Below are 20,145 nucleotides of genomic sequence, written 5' to 3' on the forward strand. Positions count from 1 at the left end.
TGTAGACTCATCAGCCAGCTCTTTCCTTTGGGGCAATTAGTCCCAGTGTTTCCTTATTTTTGCCAAATTTCCGTTAACAGTTGAGAATTAAAGCAGCATGTTATTTTCGGATTTTCCATGATAGTCTTCATGCTTATTTGTTTTTAAGTATAATATGAGTAATGTGGTCTTGAGTGCTTTTAAACCATAAGCTTTGATACTTTGGAGCTATTGCTTTGTTCCAATGATAATTATCTAGGAGAATGGTGCCTTTGTGGACAACTTGAGCTCTTCTGTGCCAAGAAAAACGCTGAAGTTAGAAGAACTGCTGTTACCTTGGGCACCTTGATTTCTAAATTTTTTTGCATTTGTAGTATTAATGCTACACCATGAAATTTTTTTTTTAAATTGAAAAATATCCTTTTATTATAATAGACTAGTAATTGCTTAAACTCCTAGGTAGGAACCAGTTTGGGTTCTTACGTGGGATTTGCCTTGTTTCTTACCTAGATCTAAGGAAAAGGTTTTTAAATGGTTTTTAGGCTTCCCTCATCCTGGAGCCCTTTGCATATTTTCATAGATATGGTTTTGTGTTTTGTAGTTTAGTAATGACTTCAAAAAAATTGTCATTAATGCTTAATTTCCTCATTCTGGGATGAGGTTCGGCATCTGCAAATAGTGGCTGGTAGTCTGTCTTGCTTTCAGTCAAGAGAAAATCTGCTTCAAGATAATATTGGCTCGTAGTCATCTTTCCCTTGGATTCTTCGAGGCTCTGCTTGCCAGTTCAGGAAGGCTGTGGGAGGATTTCTTTATAACAATGTCCCGGCCAGGTGCTGGATTCTTTATGAAGCAGCAGGAGAAATCCTTGTGCCGATCCAGCTGACTTACCCAGGAGATAGTGTTGATTTGATGGACTCTGTGACCTTGAGATCACTTTCTTGTGGCCAAAGTCCATGAAGACTTTGCCACAGTTAGCTGAGTAGCAGCCATAATATGGAATATTATTTAATAATAAAATAACTTTAAAAAAATTATATTTTTAGTACAAATATTACATTCTGTGATATGTTTTGTGAGTAACCAGAGTAGTGGATTATTTGATTCCTTGTTCATGGCACATGTTGTTCCCCTTGTTTTCAGATTCTGGTCAGGGTTCAAGCAGAGTCCCTGGATTAGAACTTGTGGGCAGAGCTTCCTTCTGCAGCTCCTCGAACTGCTCTGATCTGCCCCTGAGACAGTCATCTTTTGGCAGTCCCTCCTCTGACCCAGTAAGTCAGGTAGGACTTGCTCAGGGGTCTGCTGCTTCTTCGGGCTGCTTACTTCATGGATGACACTGTTCTTAAAAGTGTCCCTGTTTAAATTCTCCAAACTCAACAACAGAGATTTCTGCTGTTAGTAATGAGGTGAGGGGATATGACCAAAGACTTAGTTTGTACAGATTCTTTTGTTTCAACTTTCTAGGCTGCTTCCTTAGGACAAAGGAGCTTTTTCATAACTAAAAATCTTTACCCTTTGGAAAAAAAAAAAAAGTTCTTTAAACTCTTGCTGTAGCTTTCTAGAAGGTGTAAGGGTGAATGAAGGAAGTAGAAGTTGTATGGCCATCTGATCTGTAGAGGCTTGCATAAGTTTGTGCTTTAGACAGGTACAGTTGTATTTACTTGCCAGCTGGGTATTGCTCTACAGAGCTTGGAAAAATTTGCAGTTGAGAAATAACTTCATTATTTTTTTTAATGAGATATCTTCATTATTATCAGCTTAATAAAATTGGAACTTGATTTATCTCTTTTTAACACGAAATATAGTTTAGGTATAAATGTTCCAAGTATCAGTCTACATACCGTAAAATATTTTCATAGTGATGCCACAGTTGCTGATAATACATGCATTTTTCTTTGAGTATTTACAGATGTTGACTATGTTTTAGTGTGGTAATTTTCAGAAAAGGCTCTGTGAAAAATAGACAGCAGTTATTTTGTGGGGCTAGCATTTAATTTGTACAGATGGTTGCTGTTAAGGACCTTTTAGTCGCATAGCAGTCAGCTTTTCACAATCTTCAGCATATGGCTGGGTCAGGTTGTGCTCTGATACTTAAGAGAGCGGATAAGGCTTACAGCCAATGACACCCACCGTGAACAGTGTTTCTGGATTTGCCTACATTAAGACTCCTCTGTGTCAGCATTAGTAGCTGCAATAACAGGTAATATCTATCTGGCTAGCTTCATTAGTTCTTATGGGATTATTGCAAGGGTGAATATGGGTAAGATATAATGGGATAGCTTGTGAATTGAATAGAGTTTAGTCCTTGTTGCAGGGTGGAGGTGCAGGAACTGGTTTCTTTTCCCAGTTCTACATGATCATAACCTTGGCTTTAACCTCTGTGCTGTAATATCTCTTTCTGTGAGTGGTATTTATACAGTTATATAAAGTTTGTGGGATGTATAATGGAAATTGCTATTTACCTCTTACTGTTGTTTTTATCGTAGTTATTACTGTGCACTTACAAATGTGCAGTATTTCTGTATAAAAGTGGAAAAATGTTTCACCTTTTGAATGCTCAAGCAGCAAGCTTTAAAGGGCTTAAAATATATACTGCAACTTAGTCCATTAAGTTAAAAAGTGAGAATGTACAATAAAAGCTTTTTCATTTAGTAGTATTGACTCCTACATTCATGAACTTAAAACATATTAATTCCCAGGTATACTGGATAACATTTAACTTAAAATGGTAGAAATAAAGTACTTCAGCCAAAACAGAGATGCACACCCATTCCCTATGCTGATTTTTTTCCTGACAGGCTGAATGAGGGTGCCTTGTTCTACTTGACATCTGCCCATGTCTGAGTAAGTCTAATTTGTACAATAGTAATAGGTACTTGAGCTGTGCCCTCGGTAATCAGTAGATTAAGGGTGTATGTGACAAGTTGGACACCGAAGGGACATGCTGTATCTAAGCTATTCAGTTTCCTCGTGAATGGACTAATATGTTCCATTGGCCTTCCCTGATCTTAGTAACCACATAAAGCTTTATGCTATTAAAATAACTGACAGTCAGCAGCTGGTTTCTTACCAGGATTTTTTTCACTGCTAGTGAGGAGAACACAGGATCTAAATGTCATGAGTCCTGTTGTCTTCCTGGAGACAATACAGGTTTTTCTTTTACTTGTATTTGCTGAGTTGCTTCTGTGGGTTTGTTTTTTACATGCAATGCTTATCTAATCAAACTTTTGTCAGTGCAGTCTATTTCACCAGTGTGGATTTATTAAGTATAGTATAGGTGGTGATGAATGAGCTTTAATATGCTGAAGTTGTAGCCATAGATGACTTATATTGGAGAAAGGCTTTGTGAGGGATGGAAGATACAGGTGAAATGCAAGTCCTTTACAGAACACTGAAGATATGGTAAATCTGTAAGGACTCAAACATTTTAAGAACACTTCTACATCGAACTGATTTCATGTTTTTGGGCCAACTAAGAAGCTTCATAGTGTTTTGATTCATCTTGCCATAAATATGTGAGAGTTTACATTTGGTTCATTGTGCAAATCCAGGCATGAAATAGTTGATCAGCTGACTTACAATTCAAAAGAATATTTCATTTAAAACAATGTTTGGATACACGTACCTCAGCATTGCAAAACTACTGCTTTCTGCTACTTTACTTTCAGTGCAGTCGGTTGAGACTGTCCTTGCACAGTGCCCTGACCTGGTGTCACATGCAGCCGCTTGTGGAAACGGGTGAGTTTCAGGTCCCTGCCCCATTTGTGGGAAAGATGTGATGCTGTGTAACAAGGTAGTTTTTTCGTCCTTGGAAATCTTCAGGTAAAAGCTAACTTTGGCAGTAAAATAAGGGCATTGAAGAATGGGAGGGAAGGGGGCAAGGGAGAACCCTTCTGCCACCTGTATCGCGTGTTAGGTGCATGGGACTCACCAGCCTGGTTCTTCACAGCTCACTGTCCAAAACCTAAAATACAGCCTGAAATGGCGGATGCGGCAAGAGGTGCCCCTTCCGCTACAGTCTGGAGAGATGTGTCTGTGGGGGTCTACTGGATGTGAAGTATTGGTGGGGAAGAGCTGTCTGTCTCTGCTCTCGATGAGGCTGTCAGCTACAAAGCCGTAGCAGGCAGGCTGAGGTGTTAGTTTAGACACAAGGTGGAGGTCAGAGGCAGTGTCATCTTCAAGGTCATTGGTGTGGAAAGAGAGGCTCATTTGAAATGGATAAACTTTAGAAATCATGTACAAAGAGAGGAGGGACCTCTGACTTGTGGCAGACACAAACTAGTGGATTAGAGTTTGATTAAAAGAATGTGCTCCAGCTATGTATTGTCCTACATGTCACTTAATGAGTGTATTAGCAGACAGGTCTAGTTTTAAACTTCAGTTACATAAATCTTTATATAAAATGCCACTCTGCATTTGCTTTGAAATTTAACAATGTCTCTGGTATTGTCAGACTTGTTGCTCTTAGAGTTCAAATTAGGAAGCCTATAACTGCCAAAACCCGGATCGACTTGAGAGCCAAGATCCGTTAGGGCACAGATGCCGGTGTACTTAGGCAATGAAATAATCCCGTTTTAGCTCGGGGTACAGAAGCATGATTGTGTTCCTGCAAATGTTATGCAGAGGTTGAAATTGCTGAATGGTTTTGAGATTATAGGTTTGATTGCATTAAGACTGATAAAGGTTTTTCTTTCCCCATGTAACAGCTCTAGAGGTTAATTTTGCTGTCTGTACAATGTCTTATTAAAGGTTGCTGTAGCTATGCAGTGAAACAGTTTGTATTCTGATTTGGTGCAGGTGTCCTTCTGGATCGTTTTGGGACATGTTTTAGGATGATGAGGGCAAAGCAGTAGATCTTTTGGAGCTTTACACTCTGCACATTGGTAATGTTTCCATTGCCAGCTTGCATCCTGCATGTTAGAGTCTGTTTTTCACAAGCCAGATGTTTACATTGCTTTAATAGTGCTCTGTGTGTTGTACAAGCTAGTTTTGCAGTAGAATGGTTTACATAAAACAAGAATTACTTGTAATGATTTTAAATATGGTTTTGTATTATGGAGTTCAGTGTAGTGGATCCTGTTCTATTAAACAGTCTCACTTCCTTTTCAGCGTATGCGGCTTACCTGAAATTACACTGCTGGTAAATGGCATTTCAGGAAGTCTAAACTGATCCAGCATGTGCCTACTGCTGAATTTTAATGAACTCCTGTGTGCAATATGAAGTGTGTTGGTTTTTTAGTAACAAAGCTTCCTTAAATTTTAGACTTTGGACAGTTTCATACAACTTTTGTTTTTAATGGTGATCTCTTGCTTTTTGCTTCAAGGAGCCAAAACTGAATAGCTTTGGAAACAGTATGTTGATTTTTTTTTTTTAAACATAGTAAGGAACACTGTCATCTTTTCAGTTAAAGAGGAAAATCCATGGGGAATATTTTTTAAATGATTGTCTGATGCCCTTTTTAATGCTTGCTCCTAAGCAACCCTCACCCAACAGATGTTGCATCTGGGTGTTTGCAGCTGGATCAGAATAGCCTCTGATGCAAAGGCCTGAGTCTCTGCTGTTATTGTGCTAGCAGGGTGCTCGACAATCAGCTTGTGCCTCTGGTCATGTTCGGTTTTGGTGGCTTTTCATCAGAGATAATCACCTTTTGTACTGGGTTTGCAAAAGGCAAAGTGCTGCCTTAACAATTGCTACTTACTTACCCTTGTAATGCTTACCTGTGCTATGTCAACCTTGAGCTCCTGGTTCTTGCTGCAAAGGCTCATGGATAGTCTACCTTACTGGAGGCAGTCTTGTGTTTTAAATAAAAAAAAAAAAATTTTTGAAAATTGAAGAAACTTATGAATTTATGAAGCAGATTTCTCATTTTTTACTTCATCCATGTGAATGACTGACTCCGTGACAAGTTTAGATCTTTTATTCTTTTGAATTTAAAGATGCTATGCTTTTACTTAATTTTGTGTGTATGTGAAAATGTTGTGAAAAGTACAGCTCAATATCTAGTTTGCAGAAACTCTCCTTAGATAATATGTTGTTTGAATACTCACCTGACAAGCAATGTTGCTATACAAAGGTAAAACAAAATGTCTTTCATCCAAAGTGCTTATAACTTGGAGTGCAAAATGAGGGAGCAGGTGCAGATGAAGATGTACGGAAAATCAAACCAAGTGACTAAGAAGAAATAGTTGCAATGTTATCAGCACTCTGACTGTCAAGTGCCATGTGTCATTGTCGACTTGGTGGTTGTTTTGAAGGAGAAATTATCGCTGCTTATTTTTTTTTAAGGCACCTTTGTGTGTAAGGGGTCAGATGAAAGAAAAAACAGAGGTGCTTGTTGGATGGTTCGCCAGAGGTTGATCTAATTAAGGGGAACAAATGTTGCAAAAACAGCAAAGCTGAGCCCTGAAGGGCATTAGAAAGCAGCTTTTCATGCTCGATGTGGTGAGAGAAGCAGGAGTATTGGATGGATGCACTGTAGTAAATTAATGTGGCTGAAAGAATAAGGCAGGAAGACATTTCAGAAGTTTCAAAGGTTTAAGAAATGTGAATCTTGTCTGAAATAAGAATAATTTAATTTTGTGAAAGATGGATTTTACCTGAGTAGATATCGAGGGAGAAAAGGTCGCATCTTGAAGATGTTGGAGAAATAGTTCTGGAAAAAAATGTTGTATATTTGACAGTAACTCTTTATACAGGCAGCATACATTTGTGAAAGATGGCTTTTTTGTAATTTATCTGAATTGATTTGATGACATAAATTGATAAAAGTAATTTGTCAATGTAACTGCATTTGTTTAAGGCTCTTGCTAGCCTGAATGTGTAAGTTCTTTAGAGAAACAGCACCCTTCATGTTTCCTGTATCTTCAGTCTCTTGCCAAGGGAAAAGATCCTGCAAATAAAACATACTTTCTTTACTCCCCCCAGCAAACAAATTACCAGTCAGGCAAAGTTGCACATCCCTAATGATGTAGTACTGCAGGCAAGAGGAAAAGCATAAATGTAGATCTGTCCAAAGACTCAAAGTAGTATGTGGGTAGAAAAGAAGAAATGAAAAGATTATTTTGGTATAAATATTGTCACATTCACCCAAGGCTTTATAATATTAAAATGTCTGAAGACCTAGTTCAGCTTTTGAATTTCATTTTCCTTCTTGATGCTTTGTTGGCAAAGAGAACAACTAGTAAAGTTCAGTGATTTTTATTTTTTTAATACAGAATACTTTCATTGTCAGGAATGCCTTGTGGGTGTCGAAAGTGACTTACTGTTGATTTTCATTGGAAAGTAATTCAGATCATAACACATTTTCAAGAAAGATTTTTAATGAAGAAAAAAGGAAAAAATAAGTGCATCCTTGTGAAGGGAGTACCTCCATCTTCTCTACAACTACGTTTTAGGTATTGGAAACCTGTGATTAGATCCCTCTCAACGTTTTCTTCTCTAAGTTGAACAAAGATGAGTAATTAAATAAGAGAACAGTTCAATTTTCTCATTTCATTTACTGTTTGTGCTTCAAATTAGGCCCAAGTATGCTATCATTTCTGTTCGGACTTTTAACAGTTGAGGAGCACCGAAGCTTTGGTCCTTGCATTGAAATGGAATACTATGATTGTATTTCCTCCTAGATGTTCTCCTTGTGTTCATAAAGCATGCATGAATACAAGACAAGTTAATTAGAAATTAGCATCCTAGATTAGATCCTGTCTTTGCAAGCCAAAAGAAGACTAATTGAAGTTTATGGTAGTCAAGGGAGTAGCAGAAATACAGGCAACACAGCTGAGCAGTAGAGAGTAAATTCATGCAGAAAGAGTTTGTGTGCAGTGGTTTTGGGGAAGACTGCGATAAAGGCTTTTCATTGTGACAATATAAAAAGTGCCAATCTCAATTTTCCTTTTTTAACATCAGACTTTTCAGTTGATGGAATTTATTCTTGAGTCAGTTTTCTTTCTTCTGCTGTTGATAGCCTTGAGATATTTCTGTAAAAACCTTAAACAGTAATATGGAGATGGACAGCATGCAGATACTGTTGTGCCTGAATAGATTTTAGAATATGGCTCATCTGCTTTGTGGCTTTGTGTGACTCATTTTTATTTCTTCAAACAAAAAACCTAATTTCCTTATCAAAAACAAAAGATGGACTCCACAGATCTTTGGCAGCTGTTTGCTGCAACTTCATGTGTTCTACCATGTTAAGCACACTTCAGCGTGGCTACTCATCTGAAATTACGTACTACATTTTATCTGCTTTGGTCAACAGGGGAGTTACTAACCTGGGTGGCATGGATCATTCTGTGCTCAGAGGGGAGGTGTCAGCAGTGCTTCATGACAGATATGTTGTAAGTGCCTGCATTCCTGCAGAGATGTCAGTGGGGTTTTTTCAGGATGGCAGCCTGGAAGCCTTTTTTCCCCCATCTGGAAAACTGAGGAATTCTGTAAGAACTAATTAGCAGATGACTTTAAGAAACAAAAGGACCTAGTTAGTGAGTTGTAAGCTAATTTGCTCCTCAAATAATGGACTATGTGATTTTCAAACAAAGCAGAAAAAACCCAGCTTTAGTCTTAATGGTTCTCTAATCCAAGATTTCTGTGGATTTTTCTGATTTAGTTGATCCAGCTGCCCTTGCATCTGCTTTTAGGTATCCAAAGACCAATTTTAGAATGAAGAGGCAATAACAGTTACTGATCAAATCTTTCAGTGTACTAAAAACATTCGTGATATGGTTGGAAAGGTATTTCTGTCTTAAAATATACTGAAATTAGCCATTCTGTCTTTCTTGATTACATTCTACCTGCTATTTCATCTTTTTTGTGCTTATTCTTTTTTTTAGAAAGAAAAACCACAGATTTAGGGCGAGAGTAGAGATGATCACCTTGTCCCGGAAGAAATTCCAGCAACCTTATGTCAGTGGCTTCCTTTCTTGAAATACATTTCTTAATAAAGGAACAATTATGTTTTAACTAACTGAACCTGATTTCAGGAAGCTATAAAGTTGTTTACATTTTTATCTTGTGCTGTACTTCGCACACCTGTAATGGTAGTTTTGTCTGATCCGATTAATTTGTTGGAGTGACTGGCTTCGTTCTTTCAAAGAAACTAGAAAAATCAGTATGTTTCTAGTACAGCATCTTTCTGTAGAAAATCTTTTAAGATATATGCTATATCTTTGTTAGTTTTCATGCTTTTTGTAGTTGAATTAGGAACTTCATGCTTAAATGAAAAAGACGACACAAGCTTAGATGCCTTAAGTTTATAATTAAATAGCTGCTGGTACAAAAGTTTCTGGCACTGCTTTGTAAAGGAGCTTCATCATGCCAAGAATGTTAGTTTTTATTTTTTTCTGAGGACGTGACAGGGATCTGTTGGGTGCTTTTCTGCATTGCTATATGAAATATAGCAGCATGAATAAGAGTGTTTCAGTAGGAAAACAGTGTTGGTAGGATTTATCTTCCCTTGTAGGTGGTTGAAAATATTGCTGCATCAAATGGCATTGTTCATGACTAGCAATTTTCTGTTAATGCTATTTAAGACTTTCACATTCTTCATTTTGATTGTTAATGACATTTAAACCTTTCATTTAACTAGATTAATATATTTAAAGAACTGTTTTGAGCATTCTTAAGAATAAATGCTCAATTATTTCAGTTCCAAAGGTTTTATTGACACTAAGCAACATCATTTTTTAGCAAGTTTAGACTAAAGAAATCTAATAGAGCTCTTTCTGTAGTTTCATTGACTGATCTTGTGTACTTTGATCTTAGTCTAAACAGATAATTCATGGGATAACAGTTTAAATTATTGAAGCTATGTTTTGGCAGTAGCTAAATCATTCTTGGGGAATGATCCAACTCATCAGTATGCTGCTCTCCGCTTCCGGGGGGATTTTTCACTAGTTGTTTGATCTTGAATTAGAAGCAAAAGACTTTCTGCTTTTTTTTCCAAAACAGGCAGACAAGTGCCTTTTGTCCGCTGGATCCGTTTATGGTGACTTGAGCATATTCAGTCTCAAGTTTCACTTTTCAGATTTCTGTATGAGTGATATTCTTGTATACTGCTGTCACTCAGTGAATGCATCCAGCCTTTCAGCAGTGTTTTGGTCAGTCACATTTCTGCTTATCATGAAGAATGGCTGTTTAATGAATAATGCTGTAAAACTTGAACAAAAAATTCTAAAAGCTTTCCTTAGAGCAGAGTTATTACGTATGAGTTCTTTTCATCTTCAGAAGCATCCGGTCTCTAGTAATCCCAAACAGTACCTCTTTACTCCATCCTATTTCCCCCTAGTTACTCTGTTGTACTTGATTTTATTTAGCAGTCATGCCTCTCTGTCCGTAGCAGTGACATTACAAGTATTTTCTCTTCTTCTCATTAGGTCCATGAATTTATGTCCTTTGTTCTTAGGCATGTGCACTTGAATATTTTAGAAGTACGTTTTCATTTGAAATGTGAACGTTGGCATTTTCATATGAAGCCTTTTGAATATATTCATGTAAGAGCTAAAGTTAGAAAATAAAGAACTGGAAAAACTCCAGTGGATTTTTTTTTTGAGGAGATGACAAGTTTCTTATCTTATTTATTGGACACTTGTGTTGGTCACATCTGGTCTCAGTATGGTGTGTATGACAGTGTTTGTGCTTGTTTAGGAGAAAATGATTTCTTAACCTCAGTGGAAGAATTAACCTCTTCAGTAAAAAGTTTGTTTCTCCAATAAATGCTTTTAGCTTTCCAAATTACTTTTTTTTAACCAACCACTCCAAATAACTTAAGGATTAATAAAGTAAAAACTCACAGCTTTAGTGTTGACTTGCATTTAAATAAAATCTCTGGAATTTTTTAAAAGATTGACTAGGTAAAAGTAATGTTTTCTTTGTGATGGAATATTTGATAAAAAAGCAAAAGTTCCTCTTGTATGACTAGAAATTTATGTGCAGGCTTGATGAATATATTGGAAGCATAACATAGGGTGTACTGTTTTTTTTTTTTTTTTGCATGAAGAAAGGAATGGTGGTTCAAAGTGGAAACACCCTCTTGTATATTTAAAAGCTGGATTTTGTTTTTGGTTCAGGTATGTTTCTGGGTTAACTGCAGTTAAATTCCCTCTATACATGGCTTCTGGATCCTAACATCTGTCCAAATGTAGCTTTAGTATACGGTTTGTAAACCAGTGCCTTTGACACATGAAATGTTTGCAACTTGATATTGATGTAGGAAGCAAATAGGTATGGATCTAAAATAGTTTCTATTACATCTGAAGGAAGTGAGCCTACTGCTTTTAATGGGATGGGTAAGCTTGCAGACTAGGCTAGCTGCTTGGAAAGTCTGGCTGGTTTGTACTGTGTTCAATACTGCATAAGTAGTTTTTTCTGCAAAGCTCTGACTCTGGAAAGTTCTCCACCTGGTGATGTGGTGTTAGCAGTGTAATGTAATCTCATGCTGATTGTCACTTTCCCTTTTGTTTCCATATCTCTGTCTTCTGTCACTTGGGTGGATGTGTATTGGTTATAACTGTTCTCTTGATGGCAAGTGGTGGGTGTAAGTGTTATGAGTGTTTCCCTGCTCAGTTTGGTGTTTGTTTGAATGCATCAAGTTAAAAAGAGGGGCTTTATCCAAAGCAACATTATGCTTATGCTAAGGTGCTTCAGAGTCCTAAATCTAAAATAATCTACTCAAATAGCATGTATAGCATTCTCCCTTTGAGGGAGTACGGGATTTGTTTTTCTGCATGTAATTTATCTATTGTGACCCTATATTTAAACTGGGCATATCGCTTTTGGGTACAGACTGGTATAGTTCTTAAATTGATAATGCACAGAACGTTAGAAAACTTAAATAACTCCTGTTGTTTCAAAAATGAATCATTTTAATATGTAGTTTAATCTGCCTTAGCTAGCAGCCGATTGTCTAAATAAACACTTTTGAAATGAAAGTTATCATCTTGAAAAGCAACAATGCTATCTTTAAATTCCTTACTCCCAGAAAATACTTTTGGTGCTAATGTTCAGCTATAATCAGTGTGTTCACATAGTCAAATACGAAAGAATTACATTGGTCTTTATTCATAAAGGGAAGGCAAAGAAAACAAAACTTTTCCGTGGGTGCATTTGATTGGTTTTATTTCATTTTGCTGATAAGAAAAGAAGTCACCTAATTTTGAAAAGGGAAGCATACCCTTCTTTGTGGGTGCTAAATAGTTTGGTACTTCCTACATTTAAAAACAAACAAACAAACAAAACCCCAAAACAACTGAAGGATGTGTATATTTGTGCCTTACTTGAAGGGAAAAAAACCCCTACACCTGAACACCAAAAAAACTTGCGTTATAAAACACAACCAATCCAACCCCCCCGACTTGTGTATTCCATTTTTTTAATGCTAGACGTGTTCTGCCTGTGTATGTTCATGCGTGCAGCTTGGTAATATATTTCTGATGATTCCATTGTCTTTGGACATCTGGGATGTGTCTGTGATTCAGGTTTTAGTTCACTTGGATGCAAAATCAGGCATATCTTAGAAAATAATTGCACAGCGGTGGAGACTATGCTGGAAAAACAGGATACCCAATCTTGCCTGTGTGTGCACTGTATGGGGAGATCTGTAGGTTTTGCATCTGAAACTGATTTGTTTTAATGAGCTGTGCTTCAAGCTTGCTAACGTTGTTAAGGAGGTCTTGTAAAAATGAGAAGTGCTAGGTTATATTTGCATTAGTGTCCTGCCCTGGACAGTGAAAGCTGAAGCAACTATTAAGTTTTCACATGATCTGCAGAGGTATTATATAAGTATCCTGCAGGACCAGTGAAGGCTGTTGAGAGAAACAACTCGGTTTTTCAGACAGCATATTCTTCTACAGCTTGGTGACTACCAATCCCATAGATGCACACTGAAATCTGAAATCCAGATATCGGTATGATTTCTGGAGGTTATAGTAAACTTAACAACTGAAAATAAGTGTTATTGCTGCCACTGTCTGTCACAGAAAACTTTCAGCTATAACTACTACTATTCTGCCTTGTTACAATATTGTGCATATATTTATGCCTGACCTTCTCATGACATTTCTGAAACCTGAGCATCTTGCTAATCTCCTTCCATCTTCCCAAGCTATGTTATCACATCCAGCTCCATCACGGTGGATTCCAGACATTTTCAGCATGCGACTGCCCTGTTCCAAATTCCAGACTTCTAGTTTCATTCTTCTGCTCCAGCTCACCTGTTACAGGCTAGTTCAATCAAAGCTGAAACCAGGTGAGTGGAGGTGTATCAGCCAAGGGTCTGGAAAGAAACTTAATTTGAACTGAATGTGTTAAATCTTCAGATGCTCTCAATTTACTTCTGTTGTCCCAAAGAGCATAGAGGTCATGTATCAACAAGTCAGCAAGTTCCTCAGTACCTCAGCTGGACAAGGATAGCAAAGCTGTGTTTGCAGTTGCTTAAATGTGGATTGACGTGACTTGAGTGAGTCAGAGCAGTGTGGGAGTAAAGCAGAACATGAGAACTGAAGCAGAGGAGTTTGCAGGCTTTGTAAAGCTGTTCTCTCCTGGCTAGAGCAGCATCTTTGGCTGTTGCCTGGGTTCCTCTTTGCTCTCGCAGTGAGGTTTTCTCCTCTCTTGTTCTGTCTCCCCAGTAATTAGAGTACCAATGTGACTCAGTGTTCAGTTTTGTTTTCAGATAATTAGAGCTGGGCCCATATAGTAAAATACATAGTAGCCTGTCTTGGGTTTTGCTCAGGGGCTTTGCCAGGACATCACTGGTCTGTCATTGTGAACCGGAAATCCTGTTCATTGCTGCTGTTTAGTGGGGTGTGACAAAGATGTCGGCTGATGAGGAGTAATTACGTGATGCATGCTGGCTTGATCTCAAGTTAGACTAGCCATCTCTCTGCTATGCATCGTTTAGGAGTAGTGAGGAGTGTTGTTTTAGAACAGGAACGGCCTTGTTCTCTGGACAGTTAACGTACTGGGTTATAAGACCATTTACAATGCAGAACTTGGGAGCAAAGGGAGGGAGAAGGAGGGTAAATGAACTGAATCACATTACTGGAATTTGCTGTTAAAAAGAATTTATTATGTGCATTCAACAACGGAAAGCTAAGGCTCAATAATTTTACTTTTACTTTTGCCCTTTGGATTCTGTATGCTTTCATCAGATTACAGCAATGAAGTAAAAGCTTAGTCACACTGTGCCTTGGCATTGTTCTAGGGTGTTGATAAAAGATAATCATAAATAGGCTGCTTATCTGCAAATACTAGACTTAGTCATTTTACATCAAGATGCTTGATACGATGGCTGAGAATCCTGAACAACTTCTTAACTGTTTATTGAATGTATATTTAACATCCCTGGTAGTCTTCAAGAGGTCTTTTTAATAAATCAGTATTTTGTGCTTAAATTGAGTATTGCCATTCCCCCCCCCCCCCAATCCCTGAAAGCGCATTTCAGAACACAGCAAAATTTTGTTGTGTTTAAAAAAAAAAAAACCAAACTTCTCCCCAGCAGCTGCTTTTTGTGCAGCAAGGTCTTGGTAGTTTGTTTATGTTCCTACTTCAGTAAAGGAATCAAACAGAAAAAGGTATGTTTGTGCATGTTGTTGCTTGATTCAGGATGTGAGCCAGAACATAAGTTTGCAGAAATTTGATGAGAAGCGCTAAAGAAAGAACACTCTTATAGTGTTTATGTAAAACTCCTGTGGTCCACTAGTTGCTGTAACTGTTGGTTTCCCTGCACAGGTTTATTATTCACTGGACAGCTTTTATTTCGGTGTTTACAGAGACTCTTGTGGCAAATGTTCATCTTATCTTGAGCTACCAACTGCATTTCACTTCAAGTTCAGTACTGACCCTATTGAATAAATATCTGGCTTATTGCCCTGCCTTTCTCCCTTCCTAATCTGACTGCTGTGTCGTGTGCTTTTGGATTTGGAATAGTGTATGGCTGGCTCAGCAGAGGTTTCCCAGGTGACCCCAGAATTAATCTTGCCTTCTTTTCATGTTTCCAGTATATGCTATTCAAAGGCCTCAAAAGCTTCAGTTTTCAAGGATTTTAGTGTCATGAAAGTACTGAGTTCATTTGAGATTGTCTTTGAATCGCTAGACACCAACACTGCTTTCAGTTTAAAGTTTGAAGTTTAGAATCAGTGATCCACGTGGGTGAAGAAATGCTTTGCTAAACTGTGAAAATCTATTCAGTGGCAGTTACAAATGCTGTAAATACATGGGCAGGCAGGAACAGTTCAGGCATGACTGATGTCAGTGCTTGACTTTTTTTTGTTTAAATTTGATTATTTTAACACTTCATTATGTGGGATTATAGCATTGCATTTTCCAGGCAATGCTTTGTGCAATATGCAGTAAGACTTTGTTCAGGTGGCCGCAGTCACATTATGCCTGGTCTGAGTTACTATCGTGATTCTTCTGAAGTATTATTGTGCAACTTTGGTGTTATATTAGTTATTTCTGAGGTTCTTGGAAAATCTTTCAGGCAAATAAAGTGGTGTTGCAGCATGGCTTCTGGTGGTGTTTGTGATGAAAGTAATGTTTTGTACTTCTCATGATGTGTGTATACCCTCTGCATATTATCATTCTGCCTTGTGTGGGCAAAATGATAATTACAGCATCTCTAGAAACCAAACTGCTGAACTTAAGAATGAGTAAAAAACCTTAATTGTAAGAACACGTTAGAGCAAAGCTTTGCTTAACATAAGTTTTGCTTTGTTTAGAGATCCAGAAAATGATTATACAATGGGACACATACTGCAAAGAGCTGAATAGCTGAAAGAATATGCAGAGGCTTGTGGGAAAGTGTGATGAGCAAGTGGGGATGCTTATAGATGTCCTTGTATTTCAGCTGTGTCTTAGGTTGGTTCTGCTACTTGTACATAAGTACCTGAGCATGGTCTTGCGTTTGTCTGATACCTACACCAAACTTCCTAACTACATTTTAAATTCATGTAACTAAACTTGTGTAGTTCAAAGTTACAGTGGAAAATTATATCCAGAAATATCTAATTTGTGGGTCAAAGATTGTCTAAGGTTGGAGAATCGCTAGAAGTTTGTCTTGTGAGGAACAATGGAGCATCAGAGTTGACACACTTGGAGTCAGTTATCCACATAATTTATTAATGATATTTTGTACCTTATTCTATGCCTTCTTTCTTCCTTCACTGAAGATGCACTGCTTTTTCTGCTTGAGAAATTGTTGGTGGAAGCTTGACATCTAGAAACAGTTTTATATTGAAGGCTTAGGTTGGAAATGATAAAAAATTTCTTGAAATGAAGTCATTGCTTAAATTCATCCTTCCTTGTGTGCTTAGCAGTACAGATTATATTGTATAGATCCAGGTATAATACAGAAGGAAGGGTATTTATAGTTGTTCTTACATATCCATACATTTGTCCTACTGTAGTATTAATAATGCTTTGGTAGTGGGAGGTAAGGTGGAGAAGTTTGATTGCTGGCCTTGTATGTGACTGAATCACCTACCGTGCCTCTCAGTACAAACCACTTTTTTTTTATTACTTTTCGCAGTTTCTTCTGTGAATCTGTTGTAAGAAGTGGTTACTGAAAAGCTGATGGTGTGATAGCTGAAGCATGTTATGTGAAAAAGTTTCCTCTGTGTTTTTTCACCAGACATCTGCTAGTTTCATTTGAAGCTTTCTCTTTATTGTGTTGGAGAGCTGGTGAATAATGACTCCCTGTAGACCTTTACTGTGCTTTTTGTGACACTGTAGACTCTTAATGTATTTCTTCTTGCCTATCTGCCTTCCATGCTGTTAAGTCCAATCTACAAGTTGTTCCTTGTGCAGAAGCCATTTCACAAGTTTGCTCATCCTCTTCACTCTCTGCCTTTTCCAGTTCCTTTGCTATAGCTGGTGAGATGGGGCAAAGAGCAGAATAGCTCATATCTCAAACCAGGTGATGTGGGGGAACGATGCTGTGTTTGTCAGCAGGTAGTACAGGCTTAGGAACTTTAAGGCTGGACACAAGCTGGTCCAAGCTAATGATGTTGTACAAATCAACCGAAGCTTAAAAAAAGTCACATTTTGCATCAGTGTCCTATGTGAAGTGAGTTTTCTGGTTATGCTGGTTTTTTCCCATTTAAAATGGGAATTTATGAAAATGAGTATTTGTCTTGCAGAGCAGTTCTTATGAATACCAGAAGGTGGCATAACTGATTTTCCTAAAATTGTTTTGATTGTAAGAAATACACAGGATGCTACTAAGCTTATTTTAAAGCTGTTGGTCAAATTTTGATCTAAGGAAAGTTGGATCGGTGTAGCCCTTAATATTTAAGGGAGCTATTTAAAGGCATACTCATTCTGCTCTTTTTCAAAACGTGAAAACTCTGGTGGGATTCGTGCTGGCTTTTATATCTAAAGTTTTTGAAGTTGGAAGTAGTTTAACTGAAGTGCAGAACAGAAAGAAGGGGTTGTTCATGTGTGCACTGAAATTCCTTCATGAGCTGTTTTACAGAATCCCTGTTTCCAGTGAACACATTGTTTAGATATTTTGCTTTACCAGTTTCCAAAAGGGGACCAATTCCTGCCTGTTTTAAGCTCTTCAGGTTAGCTGGTGCTACGCAAGAATAAATTATTAATATAGTAACTTATAATTTATAGTTTTATGCTGTAGCAACTCTAACCACACGCAGATTTATAGGTGTACCAATGTTAAGTGTTAGAAGCAGTAAGTGGAAAGAGTGTGCAAAAAAGACCAATAAGCATTTAAACGAAAATCTGTTTTCAGCTTAATATGTATTTTGTTCTGGTAAACTGGAAACTTAGTCTTTGCACAGTGTTGCCATGTGTTTAATGACAAGTTGATGTAATACAGCATTAGATACCATCTGATGTGATGCTTTCCTTCTTATAAAAGCCTATCTCTGGCGCAGTCATCTCCACTATGGTGTGGATCCAAAAGTACTCAAATATACCTTAAAAGTAGGTATTGTTTCCATTCAGAGATCCAGTGGGACTTATTCGTAGAGCGAGTGTATTGGGCACAGTTGGCAAGGTTTTGGTAGCGGGGGTGTTGGTGCAAGGGGGCCCTATGTGGGGTGAGGCTGTGTCTGCTCTGTGCCAGACACAGCTGGGGTTCATTTTGCATTAAAACCCTTTTTGTCTGAATAGTTAAATTAATTGGCGTAGGACAAAACCAAAACTTTTGAAGTATTGAGATACGGAATTTTTTTCTTTCCTTCAGCTCCCTCTGGCAGGCAAACACCCGAATTACAACTGTTTTATTTTAAACTCTTTCAGAGAAAGGCTTGTCCCAACTCAAAGTTATCACAGTTGTTTGGTGTTGTATATGTATGCATCAAAAAGAGATTTTCAGCTGTAGAAAAGTAGATGACTGCAGCTGCAGAAGGTGCTGAAATACAAATATTTCTTGTTTTAGCTGACTTTTGTACAGTCTTTTTGTACATCACAGCTGTGCAATGCCATTTCACCCCAAGGACCTCTACACCATGCTCATCTATTGATTTTTTTTTTTTCTATAATGGGGTTTCTACTGAACCTGCTGTGATTCACTAGAGCAGCACAGATGAGAGCGATGCGCCTGTTTTGCATAGAAGTCTAGTGTTATTTGCAGAATTTAGAGCCTTTTTTGCTGACTTAACTGCCGCGAGGGCGGGTGGAAGGGAAGTGGTGCAGCTCTGCTGTTGGTAGCTGTCACCTGGGCTGAGCCCTTTGACCCACCTCTGTGCAGTCCTCTCCTTCTCAGAGCTTCGCCTATTTTTTCAGTTCTGTGTTTCCGAAGGACGGTTTGCCAGGGCGAAGTGGTCACATGTACAACACTATAAAGATGTAGAAAACCGTCTACAGTGTGCGCTAGTGCTGGTAAAACAGCTCAGCAGTGAGACCTGTAGAAGCTGCTGCATGGACATTTCTGAAAGCACTGAACTTCAATTTTGATTAAGAGTCAGATGTTTGAAGTTTTATGAAATAAAGGTTTATAATCAGGAGACTTTAAACTATTTGTTTTAAATATTTCACAGTTTTTAAAAATCCAAATAAGATTAGCATTCTTCTGTGGGCCTTTCTGAAAACAGCTTGTGCTTAGACTTTTCTCGCTATGTGCAATTATTTTATGCAAAGCAGTATGTCCTGATTTGATCCTAAATTATCCGGATAGTTACGTTGTCACTGAATAGGGATGTTGTAACTGCAAAGTTGTTCCAGTTTGCTAAGTGAATATCTTAAAACTGTCACTTTAAATCTGCTTTTGGAAATGAATTCATAGCTTGTATGTTTGCCCACCATAACAAACTTGAATGAAATAAATGATTCGCATCTTTTGAAACTTTGCCTAGGGAACGTACAGTTTTCTTTAAATTTATATTCTCATAGATGCTAGAGAAAAAAGCAATTTGTAATTTTCTTTCTGTAATTTAATTATTACACAGGAATTTTGACATTTGGTGAATTAGAATATAACAGTGTTTCAGAGAAATGGAACTGTTTAATAGGAAGTGTCATTTTTGTGATCATTCTCTTCTGGAAAAATCTAAATGTAAGCAAGGTATACATGTTGAAAGTCTCGTGTATTTTTTTTTTAAAGTTAATAACCACTAAGATTGTGCTAATTCTGTGGCATGAACATACTCATTGATTGTACACCCTCCCTACACCCCATTCAGCTGAATGTTCAAGGCTGTGCCTTTTGGGTCCTTTGTATAACAACACTCAACAGTGGGAATTTACAGAAAACCTTTTTGCCGTAGAAGATGACTAGATATCTTCTGAAGAGGTAGTATCCAACTCTGCAGAAATCTTGTAATTAAAGCTGCTCCGTGCATTTAGGACTGCAAGGATGGTTACAGATGTCATTGAGGTGTAAAACTTCTTGAGCTGCAAACACATCTTCAGTGTCTTTGCTCCTGGCCCCCTCCCAAGTGAAAGAACCTGTGAAAACTATCCATTTTTGTCAATTTTCACTGCTGCTGTGGGAATGGAAGAGCATCAAAACAAGAGACCCGGTTACTTGCTTTTGCTTTCCTTCTGGGAACAGGTAGTGTGGAGGTTATCACCAGCTTGATTTGCTGAGGAAGGGAGGATCCTGAGCAAACAAACCAGGGAGTTCCCCCACATTGTCTTTTGGGAAGGATTCTTTGGACAACACCTACCTTTGTCAAACGGGAGGAGTTGATTCCTGATTGCTTCTGGCTTATAGGCAAAAA

The 20,145-nt window shown here is 37.9% G+C and overlaps 1 protein-coding gene across 2 annotated transcripts in view; it reads left to right on the forward strand.

Annotated features, from left to right (window-relative positions):
• Positions 1-20,145, forward strand: part of KLHL13 (kelch like family member 13) — a 91,373-nt gene that overhangs the window by 20,149 nt on the left and 51,079 nt on the right. The gene's annotated exons all lie outside the window — the stretch shown is intronic.

This window comes from Gymnogyps californianus, chromosome 9 (genome assembly GCF_018139145.2).
Source record: "Gymnogyps californianus isolate 813 chromosome 9, ASM1813914v2, whole genome shotgun sequence".
NCBI classification, from domain to species: Eukaryota; Metazoa; Chordata; class Aves; order Accipitriformes; family Cathartidae; genus Gymnogyps; species Gymnogyps californianus.